Source organism: Papio anubis, chromosome 6, assembly GCF_008728515.1.
Source record: "Papio anubis isolate 15944 chromosome 6, Panubis1.0, whole genome shotgun sequence".
In the NCBI taxonomy this organism is placed as follows: domain Eukaryota; kingdom Metazoa; phylum Chordata; class Mammalia; order Primates; family Cercopithecidae; genus Papio; species Papio anubis.
In genome coordinates, this window is record NC_044981.1 from 82,374,703 (window position 1) to 82,383,408 (window position 8,706).

General features: G+C 41.0%; 1 pseudogene; it reads right to left on the bottom strand.

Moving 5' to 3' along the window:
- Positions 1-6,509: 6,509 nt before the first annotated feature.
- Positions 6,510-8,487, bottom strand: LOC101023711 (annotated as a pseudogene).
- Positions 8,488-8,706: the final 219 nt, after the last annotated feature.

Here is an 8,706-nt window from a genome sequence, read left to right on the forward strand (position 1 = left end):
CACTCCCTTCAAACCTTCTTTATTGCTAAAACGTGGCTAAAAGGGTTTTGACACTGACTCCTAGTCACCAATCTCTCCCCACAACCAGGATGGGTTTATCCCAGCACCAAGGGACATTAAGACCTACCTACAGGATGATTGATCCGTGATGCTTTTGGACAAAGATCTTGACCGAAAGGAGGAAACGTGAAAGTTATCAGAATCAAAATGAAGTCACTAACGTTTAAACAAGCAAAATATCTGACAAATAGAGCCATGAAGAGAGGTTTTCATGCTTTTATATCTGATAACAAAAGCTATCACAAAAGACTCTGCAAAAACTACCTCTTTGCATAAAGACCATCACAACCATATACAAAAAAAGGCTTCGCAAGGACATCTGCCCAGCAACTGCTTGTTTAACCTCAGACTAGTGTCACCCTTGTCATTGATCCTTCTAGCTACGTATAATTATTTCAAAACTACAAGGTAATCCTCCTCATTTTTTTCCTTTAAAAACCTTTGTCTTCCTTTACTTCCTTGAGTATGCACATAATTTACTATGACTTGCATATTCCCATGACAATTCTCTATCCTCACATAAATATCTTTTTCTCTTAGAGAGCCTCTTTTTGTGTGTTATTTAGGTTGACACATCCAAGCAAATTAATCAAACCCAAGGAGGAGAAGCTTGGGAACCTTAGTTTATACAAAGTTGGTCAGAAGTGTACATGATAACCTATTACTTGTAATTGACATCTGAAGTGTGGGCTGAGTTCTTAGCCTGTGAGATCTCCAGATAGTGTCAGAATTGAATTGAATCATAGGACACCCAGTTGGTGTCTCTTTGATATGTTGCGGGGTAAACCCCTCACACATCTGGTCACATAAATGTTCAGTGTTGAGTGTGAGAGTGAGAGTATAGCAGAAAGAAAAAAGAAAAAGCTTGTTTTTCCTTCAGATAGACTAAGCAGTTAGAATGTATCATGTTGATATAATTATTTCTCATAACTACCCTGAAAGATTGAAAATGTTATCCTCATTTTACAAAGGTTTAAACCTAAACTGAGACTTTTCCCTTCCCAGGATGCTCTCTGACTGGATATCAACGTTGTTCCCATATGTAGTATATCCACTTTAATAGCACAACCTAAATGAATTAAAGAATAGTGCAACGTTTTCTGACCTAGAATTGGTATGCCTTAAGCATTGCTTTGAATGCATGCTACCTTGTTTACCTTTATTAACTTTACACACATAAACCTGTGAGTTTAGATCCCAGAAATGCTTTATTCCCATTTTTTAAAGGGCAATTTTTTTTAACCTACTAGCTTATTATATCTTTCTCCCAATGTGTATTCTAGCTCCATGTTTTTTAAACTAACGCTAGGATTCTCAAACCAAGGTTCACCATGAGGATCAGGCATTCTTTAGATAAAGCTATTTCCTTATTAATATTATTAACCTCTCCTATTATCTTGTGGAGAAATCTATTACAAAAAATGTATTAGTTGGAATAGACTGGGTTATATTGTAGTAACAAATTAATCCTGAATTCTCAATGGCTTAACATAGTAAAGTTTTTGTTTGTTTGTTTGTTTTATTTTATTTTGTTTGAGACTAGGTCTTGCTCTGTAGCCCAGGCTGGAGTGCAGTGGCATGATCATATCACTGCAGCCTCAAACTCCCAGGCTCAAGCAATCCTCTCACCTCAGCCTCGTAAGTAGCTAGGACTACGGCATTTGCCACCATGCCAAGCTAACTTTTTTATTTTTTTGTAGAGACAGAATCTCACTGTGTTGGCCAGGCTGGTCTCAAACTCCCAGACTCAAGCAGTCCTTCTACCTCAGTTTCCCAAAGTGCTGGGATTGCAGGCATGAGACACCACACCTGGCCAATAGTGAAAATGTATTTCTTGCTCATTATACATGTCTATCACAGGTCAGTAAAAGTCTCTGCTCCACATAGTCACTCAGAGACCCAGGTTAGCCAATGCCCACCAACTTATAGATGCCCCATAGGGAATACACAATTTCCTCAATCAGGAGAAAAAAAAAACTAGAAAATTATACATAGACTCTTTACTACCTCTGCCCGAAGATCAATTTTGCTTTCATTTTATTGGCCAAAGCTAGTCATACGAGCTCACTAACTACAAGGGGGCTGGAAATCGCAGGAGGATCAAATGAAACAATTGATAAGTGTTACTGGCTCTGTTACAAATCATATAATAATTTTCTAGGCTTTCATTTATCTTCTAGTCCTTTGACTTAGAGGGAAAAATGAATTATTGGTCACAGTGAATAAACTCACTATAAAATTTTGTTTTGTTTTGCTTTCGATGCCCATTTAGAATCTGTATATATTTGCATTTGCTTAAGCATTATTCTGGAGGTGGGGAAGTGGTTTTTTGATGTATCAGCTAACAATTTCCATTGAGGCAAAATAGGAATCTGTAATATTCACTCTTTTACATTTTTATCTTTATGATTTGACACTATGATTTAGATGTATGACCCTCCTCTGAAAATAAGAAAGATACTCTTTTATATGTAGATAACATGCCTCTATTTCAGGTACTCCAAGATTGGCTTTAAGAGAGAATCAACCTTCCTACACCATTACTTCCCAAAATAGAGCTAGAGACCAAGTACTCTAAAATTAGAGTCATTATTTTTGTTCAATATCATCCAACATTAAATGGGTTCATAATTTACAACTGCATAAGTCCATTATCAATATTTTACAGTTTAACTTAATATGTTCACCAGGAAATTATATTTCTTAAAGTTACATACTCTGTGGTTCCTTTTCTGAAATAGTTTTATGGCTAAGGCCAATGTTCAATTATAGTTGCTCAAAAGTTTTTCCAGGATAAAATAATTCTGGACATGATTAGAGTGAAGGAATTTGACCTTCTGAGAGCTCATTTGTCTGTGTTTTAGAACTCACCACATATTACTTTTGGAGAAGAATCTTGCCCTCTGCAAAGGTGTTGCCACAGGCATCTCTGTGCAGAGGTGAGGTGGGTGCTTTATTAGGATCCTGAATTGTGCTCCCAGTCATTCCTAACTGATACCTGAGTGGGCTACTAGACGACTAATGATGGGGTAGCATATACAGGTTGTTTATGCTGGACAAAGGGATGATTCACATCCCAGGCAGGACAGAGTGCAATGGCAGGAGATTTCACCATGCTGCTCAGAACAGCCTACAATTTAAAATGTATGAATTATTTCTGGAATTTTCCATTGAGTATTTTCAAATCATGATTGACTGTAGTAAATGAAATCATGGAAAATGAAATCGTGGATAAAGAGGGACTACTGTACTCACAGTTATGGCCTGATCTTAACAAGAAAATGAAGGTCTCTCACTATGTTCTGTGCTCCAATCTTGCTCTTAGCTTTACGTTACTTCTTTTTTTTTCTTCTTTTTTTACTTTAAGTTCTGGGATGCATGTCCAGAACGTGCAGGTTTGTTACATAGGTATACATGTGCCATGGTGGTTTGCTGCACCTATCAACCCGTCATCTAGGTTTTAAGCCCTGCATGCATTAGGTATTTGTCCTAATGATCTCCCTCCCCTTTCCCCCAACCCCCTGACAGGCCCCAGTGTATGATGATGTTCCCCTCCCCGTGTCCATGTGTTCTCACTGTTCAACTCCCACTTACGAGTGAGAACACGCAGTGTTTGGTTTTCTGTTCCTGTGTTAGTTTGCTGAGAATTATGTCTTCCAGTTTCATCAGTGTCCATGCAAAGGACATGAACTCATTCTTTTTTGTGGCTGCATAATAGTCCATGATAAATATGTGCCACATTTTCTTTATCCAGTCTATCACTGATGGGCATTTGGGCTGGTTCCAAGTCTTTGCTATTGTGAACAGTGCTGCAATAAACATACATGTGCATGTGTCTTTATAGTAGAATGATTTATAATCCTTTGGGTAATGGGATTGCTGGGTCAAATGGTATTTCCAGCTCTGGATCCTTGAGGAATCATCACACTGTCTTCCACAATGGTTGAACTCATTTACATTCCCATCAACAGTGTAAAAGCGTTCCTAAACCCTGATGTTCCATTTACTCTGGTTCCCTCATTTTATTTTGCTTTATTATTTGTAGCTTTTTAAGCTGTTAAAACCTTTTTGGAACCACACAAGGTATCAACTGACCTTTCAAAGTTTACTAATAAAAGGCCCGATGTGGTGGCTCATGCCTGTAATGCCAGCACTTTGGGAGGCTGAGGCAGGCAGATCCATTGAGGCCAAGAGTTCAAGACCAGCCTGGCCAATGTGGTAAAACGTCATCTCTACTAAAAATACAAAAATTAGCTGGGCTGGTGGTGCACACCTGTAGTCCCAGCTACTCAGGAGGATGAGATAGGAAAATCACTTGAACCTGGGAGGTGGAGGTGGCAGCGAGCCAAGATGGCACCACCGCACTCCAGCTTGGGCAAGACTCTGTCTCAAAAACAAGCAAACAAACAAACAAAAAGTTCACTAATAAGAAAGCATACATTAGTTATAGAAAACTTGACCTAGTATATTCCCTTCATAATACGGAATCTAAACATTTTTTAGTGATAGTCACTTACCGATGAAAGCTATTAAAATTATCCACTTGCCAAAATGTATTAGGACACAAAAATTGTAGTACAAGTTTAGAGGGCTTGTGCCCCACACTGAGTGCACCCACAAAATCCCAGGTTGAGAACCCATTCTCTGTAGGGTTTCTCTGATGTTTACTTCAGCGGATTCACCTTCCCCAAACCTTAAATAACTAAAGCACAGTTTTCAAATGGGACCGACATACCCCTGGAGGTACTCTACGACTTTTCAAGGGATAAAGGGGCATGAATAGTTTTAAGATTATCAATTTCCAAATCCTCAAATTCCATAACTATTCTTTTCCAAACTTGATCTTCTTGACAACACATCATGGTCAAGATATCATGCCTGTTCTTTCTTGCTATCTCTCCTCACCTTTCACAGCTGCATTTCAATTATTACAAAAGAAAGACGTGTCTTTCATGCATTCCAAAACTGTATTGAATAACCCTGAGAGTGAAAATTCTAGAGTGAAAACACAGGGATAATTCAAAATATCTGTGTTGATATTTTAACTTTTAAGTGCCAAAGCACGTGTGCAAGATGTGCAGGTCTGTTACATAGGTAAGCATGTGCTGCACAAATCATCCCATCACCTAGGTATTAAGCCCAGCGTCCACTAGCTATTCTTCCTGATGCTCTTCCTCCCCTACACCAGCTGCCTCCCCACAGGCCCCAGTGTGTGTTGTTCCCCCGCATATGTCCATGTATTCTCACCATTCATCTCCCTCTTACGAGTGAGAACATGCAGTGTTTGGTTCTCTGTTCCTGTGTTAGTTTGCTGAGGATAATGGGATGAAGCCATCTTTAATGAAGACACCATAAACGCATAGTAGGTCTCAGCACTTTTCTCTGTCTTAAACCTATTTCTTTTTTAAAAAAAAAAAAATCTTTAGGGGATCCTTTATTTCATTCACCTCCTCCTTACAAGATGAAATTTTCATCTGACAGGTTGTGTCTGCCAATTCAGTCCATGGCTCAGAATATCACCTTGTCCTCATTCCATAGTATAAGCTGTTCTGGGGGAAGAGGCAGAGGGTCATGGATTCACTGGACTGGATGGGCCATGATCCAGAACTTCACTACATTTGGCTTCCCAAGGATCCCACCACCTCCTTCTAATCAGTGATCATCGAGGAAACACATTGTATTCCTATTCACTGTTTCAAAGATCAGGCCTACCTCACTGGCACACCAAGAAAGTTTCCTCAAGTATATTTAGTGTTTATCATTTTCCTATAGTTCTTCAAATGTCTGACATTCATCTTTTTCCCTACCTCTACATTCCTTTCTTTTTCACATTATCTTTCTTGATTGCTTTTTAGTAGAAAAACAAAGACATGGATTTATTGTGCATATTAGCAGGTCCATCCTGGAAAATGCATGGAGGTTTCATACACACCACTTACAGTAACAGCTCAGAGTATAAAGTCGAGAAGGAAGAATCTGAAATATTAGACTTATTCTGAAATAAGCTTACCTAGGATGATACCACTTTTGATAAGAATTTCCACTTTCCAACTAGTTAACAGTGGCAAATATATAAAATCTGGTAGTTAAAATACATGGCAGTCACTTCATATTACTGCCTCCTCCAACCCACCCAACTTCTGAAGAACAGAGCTTTGTCAAGTTTTGTTCTCCTTTAAGTTTTAATTTAAAAAAAAAAAAAAAATTGAGACAAAGTCTTGCTGTGTCACCCAGGCTGGAGTGCAGTGGCGCGATCTTGGATCACTGCAATCTCTGACTCCCAGGTTCAAGAGATTCTCCTGCCTTAGCTTCCCAAGTAGCTGGGACTACAGGTGCCTGCCACCAAGCCTGGCCTTTTTTTTTTTTTTTTTTTTTTTTTTTTTTTTGTATTTTTTTAGTAGAGGGGTTTCACTAAAAAAACCAGGCTGGTCTTGAACTCCTAACCTCGTGATCTGCCCGCCTTGGCCTCCTAAAGTGCTGGGATTACAGGCTTGAGCCAGGGCGCCCAGCTGGGGAAAAAAAAAAAAAAAAACTTTTAAAAAGTCGTGTTGTACGAATATATCCCCAGAGAGAACTGCAATTTACCAAGGTTTTCAAGTGTTTTGGGAGAAATCTTACTGAAAGAATAGTGATGTCCATGTTCCAGTAAATACTGAGTGAAAAACAATTTTTATACCCCAGTCTGAGGTATAAACTTGCTTTTTGTAGGAACACAACTGCTGTAAATTAGACAATTGAAGCAACCATCCAAGACAATAACAACGCCTATGACAGTCTGCCATATTCTGGTGTCTATCAAAGCTCATGATGATTCTTTGTGAGATTTTCCCCCATAATTGGTAGCTTGGCTTCCAACAAACATGTTCCAGTTCTCCAATATTTCCTCTTTAGCCTCTCATCCTTGTTTTTGTCTGACTCATATACCAGATGCCTGGCCTCAGCCTGTGCGTGATCATAATCTTGAGGGAGGATCCAGTGACGAATCTCGTCTTTGTCCAACTTCCGGTCCTTGTTCGATCTCAGAATTTGTTAAATTGCTCCCGTTCTGATAAAACCCAGTCTGGCTCAGGGTCATTCTCCTCATGGGAAAACATACCCGCAATATATTCATCCTGATCCACAAACCCATCCCTGTTCTTGTCGATGTCCTCCAGGGTTTTCAAAACCACAATTTCCTTCATATGCTCAAACTCTTCAGGATGCAGAAAGGCAGTGAACTCCTCCCGAGTGGCTGTCAGGGCACCATCAAGGTCTGCAGCTTTGAATCTTCTCTTGTCACGTGGCAGCATCTTTTTAAAGGTGTGATGATCTGAAGAATCATGAAACTCCGCGGGGTTTCCTAGGTAGTAACCATAGGTGGCTTGTTTGTATTCTTCCTAGGAAATTTTATCATCCTTATCCCTATCATAATCCTGCCAGACTTTGGCGACATTATCGAAGATGTGTCTTTTCTGCATCCGTTTGATCCAGGTTTTCAGCTCCTCAGTAGTGACAAAACCGTCTCCATCATTGTCGATTCGATCAACAATCTTCCCCAGCCTCTCCTTGCTCTTGTCCGGGGTGAGCTGGTCAAAGGTCTTGGAGTCCTCCTTGCCCAGGAAGGCCTCCTGGCCGTACTGGAAGCTCTGGTTGTCCCCTAGAGGCCGCTCGCCCAGCTCCGAGTCGGGCCGCACCACGCGCTCCTTGCGCACGGTGGGATTGGCCCGCAGCGCCCGCAGGCCAGCAGCAGCGCCAGCAGCAGCCCCAGGACGAGCCCCAGGCGGCGGCCGCCGCGCGTCATCGTCCCGAGGAGAGGGCGTCCGGCAGAGAGGCGCCGAGTGAGCGACGACAGCGGCAGCTAGGGAATGCGGGCTCGGAGCGCGGCGGCAGCCGCGGGGCTGGGGCCGGCGCGGAGGAAGGGACCGGCCAGTCCCTCCGCCACGGCCTGACCCGCGCCGGAGCAGAGGTGCGCCTCCCCCGGTCCTGGGACTGGGAAGCTGCGGGCGGCCAATCTATTTCTATTCATAGTGAACCATAGATGTATGCTTGGGTAGGGCAGCAAAAATCATGGCAGTTTCAGTCAACAACCTCATCTCTTCCAACTTCTACACATGATCACAAAATGCATTATCCCTGACGATAGATTCTTCTCGAAGGAAAACAAAAGAGACTCAGACAAGTGGCAGTCCCTTATTTCATTCTGTAACAAACTCCTGCCAAAGCTTCATGACTTACCTAAATATTTATCTTAGCCTTAGAATTGGGAAGGAAGATTATAATGATTGGGATGTATATTAACTCAAAAATGAAGTCTTTTTTTTTTATTCTGATGGAAAGTAAGCGTGAATCTCCACACAGTGACTCATACCTGTAATCCAGCACTTTGGGAGGCTGAGGTGGAAGGATTGCTTCAGTCCAGGAGTTCGAGACCAGTCTAGGCAACATTTCTAAAATGAATGAATGAATGAATGAATAAATAAATAAATAAATAAATAAATAAATGTAGTCCCAGCTACTCAGAAGGCTGAGATGGGAGGATCGCTTGAGCCTGAGAGATAAGGCTACAGTGAATTGTGATCGCACCACTTCATTACAGCCTGGGCAACACAGCAATACCCATTCTCAAAAAAAAAAAAAAAAAAGAAAAAAGAAAGTATGATTTGGCTT